We start from the raw sequence: 21,635 nt of genomic DNA, 5'->3' as shown, positions 1-21,635 counted from the left end.
CAGGTGGTCTCCAGGGATGCTGTGGCAGGAGTGGCATCTCTCCCGCTGGGTCCTGATAAAAGTCCTGACCAGAGTCTGCTTATGCCCCAGTGGGGAGGAGGATAACCCTTGTTATTCAGGAGGGTGGAGTCTACGGTCCTAGTTGGCCTTTAGTAGCAGGGATTGTGATAAACCCACAGTTTTCTTTCTGTGGTATTAAACTAGAGTAGAGAAGTAATTGTCCAAAAGCCTTCTGTATTGTTAAGATGCTCTTTTCTTGGTCTTTGGCTATAAAGAACAGGCTTTATTTTTTTTCCTTCTTCTTTTTTTGTCTCTGTTTATTGGCATTTCTAGGTTGCTGGGTTCTTTATGTATTCTTCTGGAATTATGAGACTAAAGAAATCCCAGGGAGCTTACCACCATATTATTTCTGGAGTCTTGAATTCCCTTAGCTGATCTGCTTTATTCTCTTCACCTTTGGGGATTGTCTTATGTTTTATATACAGCATCCAGAATAGTTAGTTTTACTTAGCAGGATGAATAGAGAAAAGTACATCTACTCCACCTTCCCAGCAGTGGAAATCTGTTTCCAGTTTTTTGTTTTGCTTTGTTTTGTTTTGTTTTGTTTTGTTTTGTTTTAACTAGTGTTAGTATGGTGTATCTTTTTCCATCCTTTTACTTTTAAACAATTTGTGTCTTTAGTTTTGACCTGCTTTCCTTTTTGGAAGTGTATAGTAGGATCTTACATTTTTTATCCAGTTTGATAGTTGAGGCATTTAAGGTCAATTTAGATTTAAAGTGACTGTTGTTGATATGATTACATTTAAATTGATCTTATCGCTCTTTTGTTTTCTTTAATTTGTCCCATTTATAGTTCTCTTTTTTCTATCTTCTTTTGGATTATTGAATACATTTTTAAATTCTGTCTCATTCTCCTTGTTGTGTCATTAGCTGTAACTTTACTTTTGTATTGCTTACTTTAGGGCTACAGTATTTTCCTCTCATCACAGTTGAACTTCTAGTGATATATTTCCTTGTGCTACTGTTGTCACACATTTTACCTGTTATAACTTCCATACTACAGTGCTAACATTTTTGTATAGTCCATTATTTTCTAAAGATATTCGAACACTTAAGAAATAAAAACTGAAATATTCACCTATATAGTTATCATGGCTGGTGCTCTGCACCCCTTCGTGCAGATCCATGTTTTTATCTAGTATTATTTGCCTTCAGTCTAAAGGATGTTCTTTAAGATTTCTCGTAGTGTGGGTCTGCTAGTAATGAATTATTTCAGCTTTTTTTTTATGTCTAAATAGTCTTTATATTGCCTTTGTTTTTGAAAGACCTTTGTGCTTTGTATGGAATTCTAGGTCAACCATTTTTTTTTTCTTTTCGTACTTTCTAGATGTTGTTCTACATTCTTCTCACTTGCCTTGTTTCCAGTGAGAAATTTACTATCAATTCTTATCTTTGTTCCTTTGTATGTAACATGTTTTCCCCCCCTAGCTTCTGTTATTGTTTTTTCTCTTATTGATTTTGAGCAGTTTGATTATGGTGTGGCTTGCTATATAGTTTTCTTCATGTTTCTTGTGCTTGGGGTTCATTGGACTTCATGGGTCTGTCAATTTCTAGTTTTCATCAAATTTGGAAAATTATTTGACATCATTCAATTTTTTTTTTCTGCTTCTTCTCCCTTGGAGACCCCAATGACATATATTTTAGGGTGCTTGAGGTTTTCTTTCAGTTTACTGATGCTCTATTCATTTTTAAAAATGTTTTTAATGTTTATTTATTTTTGAGAGAGACAGAGTGCAAGTGGGGAAGGGCAAAGAGAGAGAGAGGAAGACAGAGAATCTGAAGCAGGCTCCAGGCTCAGAGCTGTCAGCACAGAGCCTGATGTGGGGTTCAAACTTGTGAACTGTGAGATCATGACCTGAGCCGGAGTCAGAGGCTCAACTGACTGAGCCACTCAGGCACCCCTGCTCTATTCATTTTTAAAATTCTCTTTTCTCATTGTGTTTCATTTTCGTTTGTTTATGTGACCATGCCTTCAGGTTCACTAATCTTTTCTTCTGAAATGCCTAATCTGCCATTAATCCTGTCTAGTGTCTTTATTTTTACATTTCGGAGTTTTTATTTCTAGAAGTTCAGTGGGATCTTTTCTGTATCTTCCACATCTCTGTTTAGCTTTTCAACATATGAAATCCAGTCATAGTAACTGGTTTGATAACTTTATGCGCTACTTTTAACATATACACTAGTTTTGAGTTGATTTTAATTTATTTTGATCTTCACGGGTTGTTCTTGCTTCTTTGTGTGCTTGCTAGTTTTTTATTTGTTGCCAGATGCTGCGAGTTTACCTTGGATGTTGGAGATTTTTGTATCTATTCCTCATACTTCCAATTGGCTGGAAGAGGACTTTGGTCTTTGTTCCTTGACATTCCACCAGTGGCTGGGACATCAGGAGGAGCTGAGCTGGATGTTGACATATCTTATCAGGTGACAGCAAGTGTATTTGTTTGGGCTGCTCTTCCAGGGATGCCCAGAGTTTATTCCACAGTGCTGAAGAATGTCTTGCTCCTCCCCCAAATTTTCTACCTCTGTCCCACTTCATTTCCAAGATCATATTTTTTATGGCCTGTTGGTTTCTTGTTTGGATAAGGAAGGCAAATAAACCTAAAACTGTTACTTTCTACCTTAGTTGATAGCAGAAGCAAGAGCCATTTGTCTCTCTACAAAATGTGTTTTTTTTCTCTTCCTTCTTCCTTCTTTTGTTCATTTATAGTGTGGAGTGCTCAGCTCTTTCTAACTGAGGATTCTGTAATAAACAAGGCAGTCAAAGCTGTACCTCCTGATGCTTATATTATGGTAAGGGAGCCTACGATAGTCTGAATATTGGTTTTCAAAGATGTCCATGTCTTAATTTCTGAACCTTCGAATATGCTACCTTACGTGGAAAAGGGACTTTGTAGATGTGATTAAGTAAGGATTTTGAAATGGGGACATTATTGTGGATTGTCTGGGTGGGTGCTATGTAATCACAAAGGTCCTTATCAGAGGGAGGCAATAGGGTCAGAATTAGAGAAGAAAATGTGACAACAGAAGCAGGGCAGAGAGGGATTTGAAGATGCCATGTTGCAGGCTTGACGATGGAGGAATGGGCCATGAGCCAAGGAATGCAGGTGGTTTCTAGAAGCTGGAAAGGCAAGGAAATAGATTCTTCCCTAGAGTTTCCAGAAGGGACACAGGCCTGCCAACACCTTGATTTCAGCCCAGTGAAACTCGTTTTGGACTTGTGACCTCCAGGATGCTAAGATAATACCTTTATGTTGTTTTTAGCCGTGAAATTTGTAGTAATTTGTTATGGAGCCAAGTAATAAATGAACAAACAAATAATAAATTACAGAGAGTGGTAACCGCTACAGGTGAGATACACAGGGTATGAATGATGTATGTTAGAGAATAATGGGTATAGGCAATGGTATCAGGGGACCTGATTTGATCGGGTGGTCAGGAAAGATTTTTCTGAGGAGGTAACATTTAAACTGAGTCCTGAGGATGAAAGAGACCATATTAAGCTTTCCTCTCTTTCTCTTTCTGTCTCAGCACAAGCTCCCCACCCCCACCCTTGCTAAGAACACTGGAAAAGGAGCAAAAAACGATGACAATTTGCCTTTAGCCTAGAGATGAACAGAAAAGAGAGAGTTTAATTTGCAGGAGGAAGCAGTGAGGTTGGATACAGGGAAATACTCTTTGGCTGGAAGCTGGTTGACAAAAGGCCTTGTGGATCCTGGAACACTGGCATTACTCATCTTTACATTTGGAAGGTAGCTCAGAGGCCAGTCCCTACAACCCTGAGGCTTGCAAAGGAGTAGAGGGAGGCCGGGCAAAGGTAGTGACTTGCCCATAGTTGCTCAGCTAGTTATCCGCAGAACAGGGCCTGGATCCCAAGGGTTGGATATCCCACTTCTGTGCCGGCCTCCCCATTTCCCCTGCTGCGACACCACCGAGATTAATTTCAGATTAGTGGGTGGGTTTCTGGAGCCAGCTACCTCACTGAGGCCCCCAAATGGCCTTGGGCACAACCAGCTTCTTGGAGGAGGCAGATCCCAGTGCAGCTGGACTTGTGCAGACCACAAGTCTGGGAGAAGGAGCTGGGGCTGGTAGGGTTGCTGTGCGATGGTGAGAGGTTTGGTGGGAGCCTGAGTGCCCATAGCACCACCCTGTGGAAAGGCTGGGGCGTTCCTGCTGTTTCCAGGCCACTGGGGCTGACAATGCTAGAGAGTTCCAGCTAAGATGATCTGTCACTCTCTGCTTGCACCACCTCCTGTCGGAGAGTGGGAATGACCATCAAGAGGGAGGATCGGGTCAGGACTTCCAGCCTCCCCTGCCACTACTGATGTCAACATGGACCGAGTGCCCTGGGAGCGTCTGGAGAATGCAAACTGACTTTCATGAGGTTGGCAGGTGTCTTTCGAAGCTTACTGTGTACCCACTAGTATCCTGGATTCAGTGGGTGGAAGAGGGAATGAGGGGGCAAAGGGAAGAAAAAGAAGAGTGGACACAACAAGGGTTTATGAGTGTGTCTGCCACGTGGATTCTCAAAGAATGCTGGGTGAGGTGCATTCACAAATTAAGAATCGCTGGACATTTATCAATTGGCTGTGGACACCTGGGATTGTGCAGGGTGCATTCTCGAATATTACCTTACTTAATGTCTATAAAATGCCCCACCAGATTTGGCCTTATTGCCCCGTCCTACACAGGACACAACCGTAGTCTGGAGTATTCCGGTGACTTGCCCAAGATGCTGAGATGCAGGTGTGGGTCCACCGGAATCATTGCTGCCCGCAGTGAATAAACAAGTGAAGGAATGGATGGGAAACAAACACCATGCGTGCCACCTTCAGTTGCAAAGTGGACGTGAGGGCTCTGAGAGGCAAGAGGCCCATGGACAGGGATCGTCCAAAAAATCTTGGCAATGCCAGACCTGTCATCACTCCGAGAGAGAAGATACACATGAAAAATGGTGGAATAATTTAGGCCAACAAAAATGTCAGGAAATGTGAAGAAAGCCACACACACATCTTAGTGGGGGCACAGAGAAGAGGTCCCATGTCAGGAGTGGTGATGCCCAAGATTAAAGGGAGGAATCTGGAACACGAAGGAAGAGGGTGGCGTATATGGGAAGAGGAGTTCACACCCTAGTCAGCAGTGGACAGGGAAGCACATTCTGGAAGGAGGAACATGGTGTGTAAATCCAGGCCCTGGCACAGGTGGGTGTGTCTGGATGCCATGCCAGGCACCGAAGTTCGGAAAGGAAGGGTTGGGTGGCGTGTGGAAGGTGCAGTCTTAGATGAGGGGGCCTAAGTCCACAGCGGTGAACGAATCGGTAGAAATAGCCCAGGGGAGCTTTGTTCTTCCCAGAATCCCGGAGCTAGCCGCAGGCCTTGCCCCAACCCTGGTTGGGCTGCCTGGGCTCCCAGGGGATGAGGCTCCCCAGCTTTCTGAAGCTACATGCTTTTTCTCAAGCATATTTTATGTCTCTCAACTCCCAGAGGCTGTGGTCCTCATTCCTTAGTCTGTCATTTGCTGCCGTCCTGGCTCCGGCCGCAGAGCTCCTTTGGAGTAAGGCCTTCCACTCTTCCCCACCCACATCCCTGCTACAGGACCACCCATCTTTATTTAGATGCTACCAGAATGTGCAGAGGCCTTTTGCTATGGAGTCACTGCTTGGCCCATTCCTAGCCTCTTACCCTCGCCTGTTGCCCTTTTCCTTCTTTGTGTTCTTCCAAACCCAACTCATCCTTTGAAACCTAGCTCAAGGGCCACCCCCTCCAGGCAGCCTACCCTGGCTTCCCTAGTTCAGAGCAGCCTCTCCCTACCCTTGATTTTCTGTAGAGTTTGCTGTGCATACAGCTCCCTTCACATTTAGCATGTCCTGGGGCTGTTCACCACCATGCTGCTGCAGGGGAAATGGTTCCTGGATATTCAAGATCTAGCTTCAAAACCTATGTGACTTCTAATGCATTAGTAAATCTTTTTTGTGCTTTGGTTTCTTTTCTTTCTTTTCTTTTTCTTTTTTTTTTTTTTTTGTAACAAATTGTATTATAATTCCATTGTGAGGTTTAAAACAACCTAGTGTATGGGACATGGCTGATAAACCGTTGGTGCCCAATAAGTGGTTATAGAATAAATGCCTGATTGTCTCCTCCTATTAATACCTCCATAGCATGAGGGATCAGATACTATAGGGGTCAGCCAGGGCTTGAAGATGACATGAGGACCAGAGAGCCCAGACTGGACCCGATGAGGCAGGGAAGACCATGGCTAGCTGACCCCTGAGTGTCATGCGTTTCCCGCCCAGCCCAGGGCTCCTGTCGTCTGTCCATCTGTCTGTTCCTCCGTGGCGGGAGCAGGCGCAGGTTCTAGGCTCACTGTAGAGGGCTACAAAGCTCTGGTTCTCAGCCAGTGATTATCACTAAACTCCTTCCTGCTCTGGGTTCCCGTGAACCTGTCTGCTGTCTCTCAGAGATTCTTAAACACCTTCTCAAATCCCACCCTCAGGGACTCATTCCTCTCTTCTGTTGGTCACAAAGAGCCCTACTTTTCTAATGAGCTGCTAAGGAGCTGTCAATTACAGATGCAAATGAAGAGGCCGGAAACCATTAGTGGCCCAGAAATGAACTGAAGGAGCCGCTTCTCTTCAGGCCCCTGCCCTGCCCTGGGAAAGTGGGACCAGGAGCGGGATGGGGAGACTGGCCTGCCCAGGCCCCAGTGCCAGCAGAACGTCCTGGCTTCCTTCTTCCCACACAACCCTTACTACTCAGGAGCAGCCCCTCAGAATCAGGTCCAAGTTGCAGGGGATTGTCCACATACTTTATTGCATGTTTGAGGTAGTTCACACACACACACACACACACACACACACACTAGCAGTTATTGAACATATGTGGCAGACACATTTTCTTCTTAAAAAATTCTTATTAAACTCTCTTTTATTTTGCATAGCCTTACATGTGTCTCCCACAAAATTCTAGGGCAGTAGTTTAATAAACTTTCACTTTATTGAAAAAAAGAGGGGGTGCTTATTTGAGCCCATTGTGCTGGCCAGGGGGTAGGAGGTACCCCTGGGCTTGTGTTCTTCCTGGCCCTCAATTCTGCACCCTCTCTCCCCAGGCAGCCTCTAACTTTTCTGGTTCCCAAAGATCACGTGTTTTTACTCCTCTAAAAAGCAAACAATATTTCGGTATTCGACCACGGCACCATATGAAGTAAAGATTAGTAGTGCGGCTTTCGTAGTAGCCTGCACGTGTTCATATATTGTCTCCCCTTCTGGGTAGTAAAGTGGAACACCTTCTCTGTGCTGGTGTCTCCTTATTTGTAATATGCAGACACGTACAGTGCCCTGGGGTAGGGATTTGTAGGGATGCAGTGATGTAATGCATGAGAGGCTTTAATGGTCTGGCTCATGGCGCTCCATCGATGTTCCAAGGACTCAGCTCACAGGGAGCAAAGATGCTTCCTGCATCAACCCTCCCAAAGACCTGTGAGGCACGCCGCGGCAATCACTGTGCCAGTAAGAAATTGAAGCTCAGAGACATTAGCCAAACCTTACCTTGGAGTCTAGGAGTCCTGTGCCTTCCGTTTCTTGAGCTCACTGCTATGCCTTATCATGTTGCCTCTCAGGAGGGATTTACATTTTAATGGTGGCCAGAGGTCCTACGAATAGGAATATGAACTATGAATATCTAAATGTTGATCTCCTAACACCACCTCTGGGGATGGGTGTGAGGAGTTGGTGAGCTGTGGAAGAAGGGTGGGGTGGTTTGAAAGACTAGCAGTGAAGGAAAGAGAAAGATTGTGCCTGCTTCTGAAATCGTGGCGAAGAGGCATAAACCCTTCTTGCTCTCAGCTGATTCAGGAGGATGATCTCTCACCCTGGAAGAGAGGGGGCTCAGGAGGTGGGTCTTGAGGCCTGCAGGGTTCCAGGTGGAGAACTGTTGCCCTCAGGTCTTTGGAATTTGGAGAAGCTTGATGGTTCCAAGTCCAGGAGTTTGCTTGAGAAGCCGCCTGAGGCGTGTTCTGAGAAGCCGGAAGGCTCTGACCGAAGAAGGCTGGGGATGATAGGCTGGGGTCTTTAGCTGTAGACACCCCTGGCCAAATGTAAGAGGAAATGAGTTTAAATAATTGCCAAGGGGAATCTAATTGAGTTGGGCGCTGAGAAGCCCCAGGGCTAGCACTGGCTTTAGGCAAAGCTGAATGGGATGGGATGGGATGGGATGGGATGGGATGGGATGGGATGGGATGGGATGGGATGGGATGGGATGGAGGGCCTCAGCTGATGTTATCAAGTCTCTTTTTCCTCTCCATCTCTCAGATCTGCCCGATGCTTGCTTCTCAGATTCCCCAGGGTGCCTCCCAGCAGGGCTGGGATCAAGTCAGGAGAGCTTCCTTGCAGGAATCAGTCACAGTTTCTCAGGAAACCGGAAGCCACTTTGGGTATATGGAGGAATAATGAATTTAATATAAAGAGTAAAAGTTAACATTCATTGGAAGAATTGGAGAGCATAGGCCAGGAAGGCAGCTCCTAATCTCCAGGAATTCTGGAATTGCAGGAATCTTGGGGAAGCTGCCGCTTGTGGTCTCAGGTGCCCATCGCACCCAAGTGACCCACCAGGGCATGTCTGGAAGTTGCAAAACTCCACATAGCTGGAGAAAAAATGGCTGGGGCTTCTCTTCCACCTTCCACATCTTCTACAAACTCCTGTCACTGTAGGACTCTCACAGAGACCGGGCTGGGGAGGGTGCCTGGGAGAGAGAATTTCCTGGCTTTCAGTCCTGTGTGCCAGGAGATAGCTAAGAAGGGTAGGGACAGTACTGGATGTGAACAAATAACCCCTCTCTTAATAACTCTCTTGCAAAGGGTTGATTATGTTTTGTTGGTTCTGGTGGGATTAGGTGCCTGGGTCTGCTATGTTCCAAAAATCACCCCGAGTCCTAAGACCCCCTGAAGTGGGGAGTTGAGCCAGTTCCTCCCACAGCACATGGACTGAGGGTGGGGAATGGTATCTCTTGAAGGAAAAGTTGGGGTATTGTTACTAAAGGAAGAGGGAACTGATACTCAGGAGCCAGAAAAACATTCATTGTAATTTCTATCTTGAACAGACAATTTGAAGATGAACTTTGGAGCCAGACGGCTAGGGGTTCAAATACTGGTGTGATTTGGGCAAAGACTTTAAACATCTTGGAGTTTCATCTTCGCCCCCAAGAGCAGCAAGATGCTGTTACCTAGTTAGCAAGACCAGTGTAAGCTTCATGAGTAGTAGATGCCTATGTGACTACCTGGTTCCAAATACATGCGCAAAAATGTTAGTAGGCACTCTTTCTTTCCTCTCCATTTATTTATTGATCGATTCAATAAATATTAATTGGGAACCTCCCATGTATATCAGCACCACGCTAGATGCTGGAGATCAAAGATGAACATGACAGTTTCTGATCTTTACTAGCTCAGAGTCTAGGGGGTAAGTAAGACAGTCATAAACACATATCAAAAAAAATTGTCAAGCAGTATAATTCATTATAACACAAAGTCTCTTTCCTGCTGTATAAATGCAATGTCATGCATATTAAATGGCATTTTATTGTATACTTACTACTACCACTGTATGCAATCAGGGCTATTCTGGGAAAACCAGGGTTCTCCACTCCTGTCATTTTCAATCTGATCCCAGTGCCTTAACCCCTCGCGGTCCCCACTGTGGATCAGAGCCGCCTACAGGCAGCCAATCAGATGGCTCATTGCTGTAGTTTCTCTCTTGCCCATGCCTCACAGCTCGGTGCTCTCCCCACAAATAAAAAAGGAAGGTCTAGGGGTTCCTGTAAATCAGAGAACCACCCCTAGAGTAACGTTCTGTCCCCCTTCTCTGCCTGAGTTTGGGCTGGCCCGGCTCCCCAGGGGCTGATGGGGGTGGGGTCAGGGTGGTTACTGGTGTTGGTGCTTCTCCACAAGAGGCTTTCCAAGGCCTGAGAAGCACCTGTTCCAGCCTTCTCTCTAACTCGGCCCATGAGGGGTTAAGCTTCCAAGGAAAAGGTTACGAGAGGCCTGGCTGGTCGGTCTCTTCACTTAACAATGGCAGAGACTCTTCTCTGCAGTAACCTTTGATCTAATTGCACTCTTGGCATCATTCAGTCGGACTCACAATTCTTTGCAAAGTAGGGAAATGACAAGAGACTGAAGGGCTGTGAAAGTTCAGCTTCAGCTTTGTGGCTTTTTGCCTCAAATGCCACCCAGGCCCCTTCAGGAGGAGTGTGCAGCCGTGGCTCCAGAGTCTAAATGCCCTGATGGTGGGAGTGCCAGGGGGGCCGGAGCAGTGGCAGGGAGGGGAGAGGAGGGGAGAGGGATGCAACAGAGTGGGAGGACCCCCTGAGGATGTGATTTCAATGCCCGGCTGCCACAAAGGTGGTATTGAGGGGGGTTTCAGAGCCCGAATGGCGATCGGACCGTGTCCAGGAGTTGAGAAGTGCCTTCACCTCAGGGGTTGACTGTGGGCGGGTCAAGGAGGGTGAAGGACCTGGGGTGCGTCCACACAAGAGGAAGCAGAATGGAGAATGGGATGGAAAGTGCCTGACTGCCTCTTTCTTAAGTATTAGTCTGAAAATAGCAAGGCAGGCAGATGGTGAGGTACATACCCCTTCGTCCCGGGAAACAGGCTGAGCTGAGAGACACCCTGGGGGGACAGCAGAATGCATCCCCACATTTGGCTGGTGCTCCAGGCTGGAGCCTGCCCGCCTTCACTCAGACCCTCGGCAGGCTTGCTGAGACTACCGAGCTCCTGCAAGGCTGCTGCTCTCCCCTTCTCTACTCCTGTCTCTCATTGCTGTCACTGTAACCTTTGTAAAACATAAGTGGAACCATGTCACTTTCCCCCACATCCTTCAGCAAGTCTCAGAGCCCTACAGAATAAGTTCAAACTCTTCGGTTTGGCTTTTAAGCTCAACTAGGAATTGGGCTCAACCTACCTTTCAAGTCTCAGCTCCTGTAACATCCCTCCAGACACCTTAAGCTCCGCCCATCCCACTTCTCCATTTTTTTTTCTTTCTTTCTTTTTTTAAGTTTATTTATTTTGAGAGAGACAGAGGCACAGAGGGAGAAAGAGAGTCACAAGCAGGCTCCGCACTGTCAGCTCAGAACCTGATGTGGGGCTCGAACTCACGAACCCTGAGATCATGACCTGAGCTGAAACCAGGAGTCGGATTCTTAACGGACCCCCGCTTGCCCATTTTCTGAGTATGCTGGCTACCATTGTGCCTTGGTTCACGTGGACTTGCCTGTGTCTGTCTTCTCTTCTCGGCCCATTAACGTTTTCCCTGCCTTCCGAGCCCCAGGTGAAGCCGCCCCTGATCTCGGGTGAGAATTTCTGGGTCCTCGCACCTCCTGACTTGACCTGTAACCGCAGACACACCCTCTCCCGAGGCTGGAAGTTGTTTGAGGCCCAGACTGTGTAGAAGCCGTCTGTTTGGTACTAGGCACTGCAGCTTACTCAGTGCTAGGCTTCTGCCAAGTGCCCAGTGAATGTGGATAAATGAAAGAGAAGCCCTCTTGCGGGGTGAATGGTAAGGAACCACAGATGCTGTGCATCCAGGAAGGGCAAGGTAGCCGAGGATTTGCTTGTCTCTTTTCTTTTACGATCATGATTCATTTGCCAGGCTGAGCTCAGCAGCCTGCCACCGAGGGATAGAGAGTTTGAGGCCTGAAGGCCTGTTCCAAATGGGTCCAGCTATTCTTAGGAGCTTTTTGTGTAATAAAGAGAGTCCCCTGACCAGCTCCCTGACCTTTCTCCGGGCCTCCCGGAGGCTGAGTTATCACCTTGTACATAGCCCAGGAGCTATGTCCCCAGAGAAAGAAGAAAACGCATGTGGGAAAGATAATAAGTGCTCCCACTTGCTGAGCACGTACAGGGTGCCGGGCACGGTGCTAAGCACTTTGTGTACCTTCACCCATTTTCTCCCAGGACACATGGTGGTAACTTAGGGATGGTAAGAGTCTGAGGCTCAGGATACTTAAGTCACTTGCCTCAGACCACACAGCTAGTAACTGATGGAGCTGGAATCTGGACCCAGGTCTGCCTGACTCCAGAAGTCCACATTCTCATCGACCACATTCCACAGTCTTGGGGTGGGACACTGCCCCTGCAGCTCCGTCTGCCCCTCAGGAGGACCTTTGTCACCTAGAGTTTAGTCTCAGGGCTACGGATGGGCAATTGATTTGCGAGGGCTGCTCTCACATCTGGGGTATCTGGTGTGTGTGTGTGTGTGTGTGTGTGTGTGTGTGTGTGTGTGTGTGTGTAGTGGAGAGAGGATTTATTTTACTGATTAGGCCTGTGTTCTGTTGGGGACAGCCTGTGTGACAGAAACATGGCACCCTAATGTTTCTTTATGGTACCGCTCTCTACAGGAGTGGAGGTGTCTCTAACCAGAGACAAAGTCAGGAGACATGAATTAGACCCTCTCTGGGAGGACCTAGCTCCTCTTGCCATGGGAGGTGGGACAGGCAGAGTGGGGGCTTGGCCTGTCACGGCAGAGGCTGCTGTCCCCGTGCCAGGGGCTGCCCTTCCTGCGTGTGAATGCCTGCGTGTGAGAGCCTCTGCTTGCCTCTTTCTAAGAAAACACTAATGTGATACAAAGCACATTCTAATCACCACATCTAATCACAGAAAAAAAGAGTAAATCACCAAACAAAATTAGTTTTCAGAGTCTTAATTATCACCAGAAAGAGTAATTAATAAGCGAAACAGGAAATGACCCAGCCGCGTCCTGGAGCCTCTCAGAGCTGAGCTGGGGTCTCAGCACATGCTCCCGGGTGGGGGTGTGTGGGAGGGGCGGGCAGGGGGCTGAGCTTCCCAGAGCCTCAGAGCCCCACTGGGCATCACGGATTTCCTGAGGCTGCGCGCATCCTCAGAAGTTCGCCTGCCTTTCAAACTTGGTTTGCAAAGTTTCTAGGTCATTCCTTCCAGGGCCCTTTCTTTCCCAGGCCTCAAGGCCAGAGTAAGGCGGTAGAATTAGAATAAATAAACAGACCCTCCTGCCTTTTTTCTCCCCCAGTGTAACAGGCTCTGGGCCAGAAACTCTCAAACCAATTGATGATAACAAGCCCAAGTTCAATGCCATTGGCCGCCTGGCGAGACTTTCCTGGGTTTTCCTGCCTCTACTCCTCGGCTTGTATTTCTTTCTTCATTTTAATGGTGCGTCATATAAATAAAACACCATTACAAAAATGTCGCGGAAAGTTCACAACTATTCATTATCCATTTCATACAGGTTAAAATTGCCATCAAGGCTGTTTGGATTTGACGTGCGTTCCTTTCCTTCTAATGAGCTGGATAGAGGAGGCAAAAGATGCTAATTCATCCTTACATCTCTATCATATCTCGGCTTTTACTATATAAAGCATCAAGGTCGCATTCTGGGGAAATGTCTTTTTACCAAAGGTGCTATAATAATAATGAAGAAGCAATTTGTTTCAGCAAACTGCCTGCAGTAATGAGGCTTAATTATAACCATGTTATTAATACCGCTGCTTAAGGTAATTCACTTCTGAGCGGGGTGCAGAACAGTAAACTATAATTTAAACAAGAATCGAGACCTAATTTAAATCATCGGATCTACTGCGGAAAAAGGCAAACAGAACGACTGTAATCTGCACGTGATTTAGAGCTTCCCCTTGGTGCCATTTCCGGAAGACTTAGGTGACTGTCAGAGGGGCAGGGTGCTGGGGATCTGGGTTTGTTCCCTTCTACTTTCTTCCTGGAGGCTTTACGGGTGGCGCAGCTGCATGGCCCTGCATCCAGGAACCTGCCTGCCGCCACTTGACCCCTTCTTCACATTGGCAGGGGAGGCTGAGAGGCCAGGAGGCAGGTCCTTAGGACCTCAGAGACGTGTCCTATGTGTTCTTGAACCCATCTTAGTTCTCTGCCTGCTGATTTGTTATGAAAATGTGGAGTTTTGTGTTGGAAGGGGCTCTCAACCTCAACTGAAGACTGTGTCGTCCTTGCTCAAGAGCACACAGTTGGCCGTGAGGTATGAACCAAGCCCTTTTGCTTCCGGGTCGCATGCTCTTGTAGCAAACCAGTGTCACCTGGGGGTCTTGATGTCCCTATTGCTAGTTTCACATGGCACTCAAGGCATCTAACCCAGTGATTCCCAGACCCGGCTGCTCATCAGAATATCCTGAGGTGCTTGTTAGAAAATACAAGTTTATGAGTCCTGCCCCCACGACCTAGATTCTGATTTTGTCAGTCTGGCTTTGGGCCAGGGGATCCATGTATTTGTCAATAACTTTGGCTATTTTGATGCAGGTGGTTTAAGGGTAGTTCACTCACCTATTCAGCAGCACCAGTGCATTTTAAATATCTAAGAAATGGCGTGTGTGTGTTTTCTTGATTACCTCTTCCAAGTTATATTTATTCATTCATCTTTTCAACATTTATAGGGTACCAATTATGTGCAAGCCACAGCTTACACACATCAACCCTTCCTAGTCAACTATGCTTTAATCCCTGCTGCTGTATTTTCAATGAATTTTTCTCCTTTTAATGCAGAACTGTAATCCATGTTATTTTACATGGAAATGAATAGGAAATCGAGAACAGACTTAAGTGTATGGTAAATATTATGAAAGACCATATCTAACCCATATTTTATACCAGGTCTTTGTGGATGTTAGATGTTACTGCGGTAAATGGCCGTCCTTTCTAAGAGTCTTTCTAAGAGTAAGAGTTCGGAATGCCTGGCAGTCAAGGCTAAGTTAATGAGGCAGTTATGAATGCTCTATCACTGGGAATTTACAAAGGTAGGAGAGATTTCCAGAGTGAGGGCAGTGAAGATACTATTTCCAGTTCTGACTCCATGATAAATACTAGGGGGCCTCTGCAGAAGTGGGGGGGGGGGTTGGTCTTTGACTGCTACCCAATTTCTGCCTATCCATTCTCTATCCAACGGCCATCTGACCAGCCAATATTCTCATCGACCTAACTGGATACAGGGGGTGGTAGAGTAGGGACGGAGTCCAGTGGCTTGAAGCCCAGAGCTGACCCAGGGAGACTCACCTACCTTTTCAGACTGAGGTTTTCTTGCAGAGTATGGAGTCCTTCCTATTCCTCATCCTCAGCTCCTTCAAGCCCCATGCCAGGTCCAAAGCCAAATTAAGTGTGGAGCTGATTGGATTCCAATCTGGAAATCACTCCTGAGGGTTGCCTCCTCTCAACCTTTCTTTTATGTTCTGGAGAGCTCTTCTCTCTTTCTTCTTTCTTTCTTCTTAATGTTTATTTATTTATTTTGAGAGGGGGGAGAGGCAGAGAGAGAGAGAGAGAGAGAGGGAGAGAGAGAATCCCAAGCAGGCTCTGCACTGTCAGTGCAGAGCCCCACATGGGGCTCGATCCTACAGACCATGAGATCAGTACCTGAGCTGAAATCAAGAGCCAGATGCTTAACAGACTGAGCCACCCAGGTGCCCCTGGAGTGCTTTTCTAAAGGGTCTGCTGTTCTGTGAAATGCAAAGTGGGAAGATAGGATTTCAGACAGCTCAAAAGACAATAGAAACTCTTTTTCACTGAAGGGAGATGAAAGCCTTGCTTTGTCTTAAAGTCAGCCAACCTACAGCCCACCCACTTCAGACCTGCCTCAGTTTATCTACATGCGTTCTCTGTCTCTGTCTCTAGTCAGGAAGCCTGCAGTTCTCTCCCTCAGCCTCCCCTCACCTTTGTTCGTTTCCAAAAGAACTCTCCCTCCTGGGGCTCCTCACTGGTACAGGAGCTCGACAAAGCCAAATGACACCAAATGATGTTTCCAGCTGGTGGTAATGATTAGGCTCTGGCTCAACTACAATAGCAAGGCTCAGCGCTATAGATAATCCAGAATGTACTGGGCGGGGCACTCCCCTTTCTCTCTGTCTCTCTGTCTCTGTCTCTGTCTGTCTCTCTCTCTCACACACACACACTCTGCATCTCACACATCCATATGAATATGCATATGCATGCACATATAATGCACGTATGCAAATTCACATACACAGTATAAACGCGCAGACACTGATGCTGGTGTGTGCAAAAGCATATACCTGTGCAGATACAGATTTAGTTTTTGTTTGTTTTGCTTCATGCGGCAACAACCCTCCCTTTTCCCTTAACTAACCGCTCCTTCCCTCTTGAAGTGCCGCGTTCACACCCACCGGTTATGGGGCAGGTGTCTGGGGAAGCAGTCCCTTTCAATCTCGGAGACACTGTGAACCCATCCAGATAAAAATGTCTGGAGATGAGGTGACGGCAACAGGGGCGGGGAGGGGACGGAAGCTGGAGTGTCTGGAGCATTTCCCTTAGTGGGGGAATAAAACCCCTCCAGCGGTGTTCCATTTCTCTGTTACCTCCTGCAGGCCGTTTCATCTCATATTGTGTGAGCTCTGAGGGGGGGTCCAATTTGAGGAACAATAACTATAAAGTCATTTGCGGTGCCCCGCTGTGGCACAGTTTCTGACCGACCTGGCTGCAGACGGCACTAGTTTCGAGAAGCTGCCCCTCACTGTGGGTCTTGCAGTCTGCCACTGGCGCCCCCAGCCCCAGCCCCCAGCCCCCCAGCCCCATGTCTCTGGCGTCGAACCCAAGTCCCTCAGAGCAAACCTTCTAGTCATGGCTTTGGGGTTTCAAAGGAAGACCAGGGCAAGCCCCTACCCTGCTCAAGGAGCTGAGAAAGTCTAGGTGGCAGGCCATGGCCCCAGACAGTGTTGGGAGTAGCAGAATCCCCGAGGTAGGTGTGGGAACGTACCTACAGAAACCCCTGCTCCTGCCTTTGTGTGGCCTATAGCTTGAGTCTGGAGGAGGAATGTCCTACAAAATCCTGTGACTTCTTACCAGGAGCCTCAGGGTGGTATTTTTTTTTTTTAATTTTTAATTTTTATTTATTTATTTATTTTTGAGAGAGAGAGAGACAGAGAGAGACAGAGCACGAGCAGGAGAGAGGCAGAGAGAGAGGGAGACACAGAATCCGAAGCAGGCTCCAGGCTCCGAGCTGTCAGCACAGAGCCCGATGTGGTCTTGGAACCCGTGAACCGTTAAGATCATGACCTGAGTCGAAATCTCATGCTTAAGCGACTGAGCCACTCAGGTGCCCCTCAGGATGGTATTTTTAAAACCTGGGTATTGGAACCCCTTTTCAAAAGTAATGCTCAATAGATGTCACCTTCACCGGCCGATTGGCCCATCACCTGGGTTTAGGAGAGAATTCACCCGTTCTCAGGCCAGAGGTCTGAAGAGGGCATCTGCTCCCTGGAAGTTCCAGGCAGCCTCCCTCCGTCACTTTTCTGATAATAAAAATCTCTTTCATCTTACACTTTTCAAAGCACTTTCACATCCATTAGCCCATTAATTGATTCATTCATTGTACATGTTTATTGAACACGTTAGACACTTCAAGTCTTTTTAGAACAAGGCAGGACTCAGATAAATATATGCACACGTATTGACTAGCCACAAAGTGCAGGTTGCTCTGACGGGCATGGTGCAGAATGAGCAGGATTTCACAGAGACAAAGAAGAGGCCGCCTCCAAACGCAGTCCCCCTCCGGCACCCTGTAAGTCGGACAGCAGATCTATTACGCCAGTTTTGCGGGCATGTAAACTGAGGGCCCACCAGGTTAAATAACGTCATGAGATTAGTTAGAGGCAGGCCCAGAATACACCTCCTGTTTCAAATTGGGTGTGCCCCACCGTTCCATTTTCTGAGATGTTGCTTTCCAGAAAGTTCTTCCCGCGGCCAGATCTCCCCTTGCCTTCTTCTTTTCTTAGCCTCTCTGGAATAAGCTGTCTCAAAGGAGAAACAATCACATTGCAATTCTTTCTGGGCTCACATATATATTGCTTCAGGGACAAGAAAGAAAAAAAAAATTCTTCTCTCTTTCAATAAGAAGGTCAGCAAAACTGGGCAGTCGCTTGCGTTCCTATGCGGCCTCTCCAAGGACTTTTCATTTTCTCCGGCAGAGCCCTGGGGTGGGCGAGGCGGCCGGCTCATTCAGGACAGCATTCAGGACAATGTGTCCATCCCAGTTTTTCCTCATGGACCAAGAAGATGAAGGAAGTCCCCCTCTCAGCCTTCCAGCCAGGAAAGCCTGAGGCTGAGAGGGGTTGAAGAAGCTGCCAGAGGCCACCTCAGAGGGCAGAGGAAGGTTGGCATTGCTGCCCTCTCATTAGCTCTTACTTGAGCTCGGGCTCTTGCCTTTCTGTTCTGAGGGAAGATGTGTGCGTGTGCATGTGTGTGAGTGTGTGTGTGTGTGTGTGTGTTGGGGGGTGTGTAAGCCAGGTTCAAGGTTGAATGGGGGAGCAATGTAACTGTTTTCTCTCTGTGCATGTCATGTTGTCAAAAATTCTGAGACTCTTCAAGCCCCAAGCCCCTCTTGAGTAAGGTCACACTGTCAACTACAAGCTGCTGGAGTGGCCACGGGAATGATAATGGAGCTGCCCCGACAGCTTAGTGAGGCACTGGCCTCCAATGCCCACGCCTGCTTGCCTGTGGCTCTCAGAGAGCCGCTCTGGGGTGGACAGGGCATCTCTGGAGCAATACTCGTGACCTGCTTGTTCAGGCTCTGGGGACCGGGCGGCCTGGCCCCCGTGCTCTGGAGCGTGGACAGGTTTTTGGTTACAAGTAGGCAGAACTGACTCTGGGCAGAGTACGCAAAAAGGGGAATTTTTTGGAGGACATCAGGGACTCGCTAAATCTTTGGAAGGCTGCCTGACTAGGCTGAGGAAGGGCCGGGCACTAGGGTGGTCTTGAGGAGTGAGAGGCAGGGAGGTAGCCGTTGGTTTTTAGCAGTTGTCTGGCCAGGACATCACCCTGCCGCTGAATGGGGCTGCCATGGCCTCGGCCTGCCACACCGCATGGCCACGGCCACTGGCCACCTCTTCTCTGCACCCCTATCTCCGGGGCCAAGGATACTGGCGCTCCACTGTCTTTGCCTTACTCACCCAGAACCAGTGGGAGCAGGTGCTCAGTAGGGCACAGGCCACACCCCGGGGGGAATGTAGAGTCTGTGTCTGTCTTTCTGTGGTGGGAGATAGGACAGGGAAAGGAAGACCTATGTCCCTCAGAGAGGTGCTGAAGGTCTGATACTTCTTTGTGGGATAATTAAGTGAAGTAAAGAGACTGAAACAGGCTTGGTATCTCTTTAAAGAATTGGGAGTCCCCCCCACCCCCTCACTTTTCTCCATTCAGAGGATGATGGGCAGATGGCACATGGAAAATGGGGCTTGAATAATGCAGGAGAATGGAGCCTGGATACGTGAAGATTAGATTGGTTTCCTTGCAGTGAGGGTGCTTCTGGGCCCGGCGGTGGATGACTGTGGGGTGCTGGGGCCCTGCCATGAGGGAAAGGGAGATCTCCCAGGTCTACATTTTCCCTCTTGCCCCCACCCTGCCCCTTGGGGGAGCGTTAGCTCTCTTGATGGGTCTTGGGCAGTGTCCTTCCCTGGAGATCCATGGAGGGGCATAATGATGGAGGGCAGGTGGGCAGTGGCTGAAGGATGGGGTTCTTCATTTCTGGAAAATGAGAGAAGGAACTACTGGGGACTTCCACTGTAGCCCCATGAGACTGAAAATGGGAAGATGCTCCCCATGTAGAAAGGCAGCCTTCTCAAAGTCAGAAAACAGCCCTTCCCAGCCTGGGGGATCCCACAGGCACCCAGAGTGCCTCAAGCCGGGTGGGAAAGAGGCACTGCCGAGAGAGAGATCCATCCTTGCCCAGGACATGTACACTCAGTGTCCTGTCCCTTTAAAGCACTCCCGCCTGGTGCCACGGCACACTTGGAAATGGGTTCAGCCCAGCCGCTCCCAAGAAGCCTGAGCAATAAATGATGAGCATCTCCCCTGAACTCATCTCCCCGTGCCCGGTGTTTAAAGTGAATTGAAACGAATATCTGATAAATGAATAAACCTGTAAATGGAATCAAAAACCTTATGAACCTGAAGGAGAAATAGGAGTCCCTGGTCTGTTAAGTCTAAATTGAATAAATCTGATCAACTCCCTGACAATTTCTGCCAACGCTCTTGAAGAAGAAGGAGAAGAGGGGTGAGCAGAGATCGGGCAGAGGAGGGGGAAAGAGTGAGTGGGGGAGGGCGAGGCAGGTTCAGTAATTAAGCTATCACCGTGAACCAACGGAGAAGGCCCAGGCGGCCCCCGGCTTCACTCAGTTGGACTGAATCAGTAGATGATGTTAGGAGGCTCTAGTGAGACTGGCTGCTCCTGTGTGTCTGCCCCAGAGGACACTTCCAGAGAGTGACTAGAGATTTGTATAAAATGGGGCCAAGGTCCCATTTTGGATTTTTCTGGGGGAGCAGCTATGGAAGAATGGCAGCCTGTGACTCAGTTGTGGGGCTTGGTGAACTCTGCTGTCTAGGGGTGGGAGTCCTTGGTGAATGGGACTTGGTAGGGTAGCAGGTACTGGATGTAGGGAAGTCACATTCGGAAAGAGCCCCAGACAGTGATGGAGCCAGAGAACTCCTCCCTTGCTCTCCATTGACCTCTGCCACTTCCTGCCTGTTATGTTGGACAAGTTACTTCCTGTAATGGTTTTCAAACAAACACGGCCACAAAATTCTTTAACACTTAACCCAGTGAGAGGTGGTGATGGTGGTGGTGACGTTTAGGGGTGGGGAGTGGAGAGGGTCCTTCTTGACTCTAGGTGGATTTGTGACTACTTTGACCATGGCATTGATGTTGTGTGACTTTCAAGGCTGGGTCAGCAAAGGTCATGCAGCTCCTGCCTGGCTGTCTTTGGGGGAAGCCAGCCACTATGTAGGAAATTTGGTAGCCCTGAGACTGCCATGCTGGAGGGGTGGGTGTTCCAGGCCACAGTGCTGCTGAGCTCCCACCTGACCAGCAGCGTGGACTGCCAGCCATGAGCATGAACCCTGTTAACCAGCCAGCCTAGCAGAGCCTTTGGATGTCCATGAGCCTGGCCCACATTTGACTGCAATGGCCAAGTAAGAACTACCCCACCAAGCCCTTTCCAAACTCCTGATCTGCAAATTTACGAGCACCAGAAAATGGTTTTATTAGCTGCTAAATTCTGGAGTAGTTTGCTAATAGTAACCAAAACACTTGCTCTTGAGTCTTGCTTTTCTTCTTTAAAACGAGTGGTTAGATGGTCTAAGACAAATTTTAAACCTATGTTTTGAAAATCATAAGTAGGAGATGAACATAGTATTTTTAAAAAGTTCAAACAGCATAAAAGGATAAAAAAGAAATCGAGCAATTTCCTTCCCACCTCTGAGAGATAACTACATTCAATAAGTTATAGGTCCTTCCAGAAATGTTTTATGCGATCACAACATTTGCAATTCTATCTTTGAAAACTACACATAGAATTATACATAATTTTTTTTTTTGTAATTTGCTCTTGTCATTTACTAATAAAGACTGGAGATATTTCTATAGTAATATACATAAAACTAACCTCATTCTTTTTATGGCTGCGTAGTATTCCATGGAATGGCTCTATCAGAGTTCACTTCCCCCGTCCCTCCCGATGAATGTTTATGTTATTTCTCAGTTGGTTGGTTGGTTGGCTGGCTTTTGCTATTGTAATAACACAGTGAGCATTCTTATAT

General features: G+C 47.6%; 1 long non-coding RNA gene across 1 annotated transcript in view; it reads left to right on the top strand.

The window, feature by feature from the left end:
* Positions 1–21,635, top strand: part of LOC111556568 — a 343,041-nt gene that overhangs the window by 208,739 nt on the left and 112,667 nt on the right. The window lies entirely within an intron of this gene.

The sequence above is a fragment of the Felis catus genome, chromosome D1 (assembly GCF_018350175.1).
Source record: "Felis catus isolate Fca126 chromosome D1, F.catus_Fca126_mat1.0, whole genome shotgun sequence".
Lineage (NCBI taxonomy): Eukaryota > Metazoa > Chordata > Mammalia > Carnivora > Felidae > Felis > Felis catus.
Note: the sequence above shows the minus strand (reverse complement) of the source record. Positions and strands in the feature narration are given on the sequence as shown.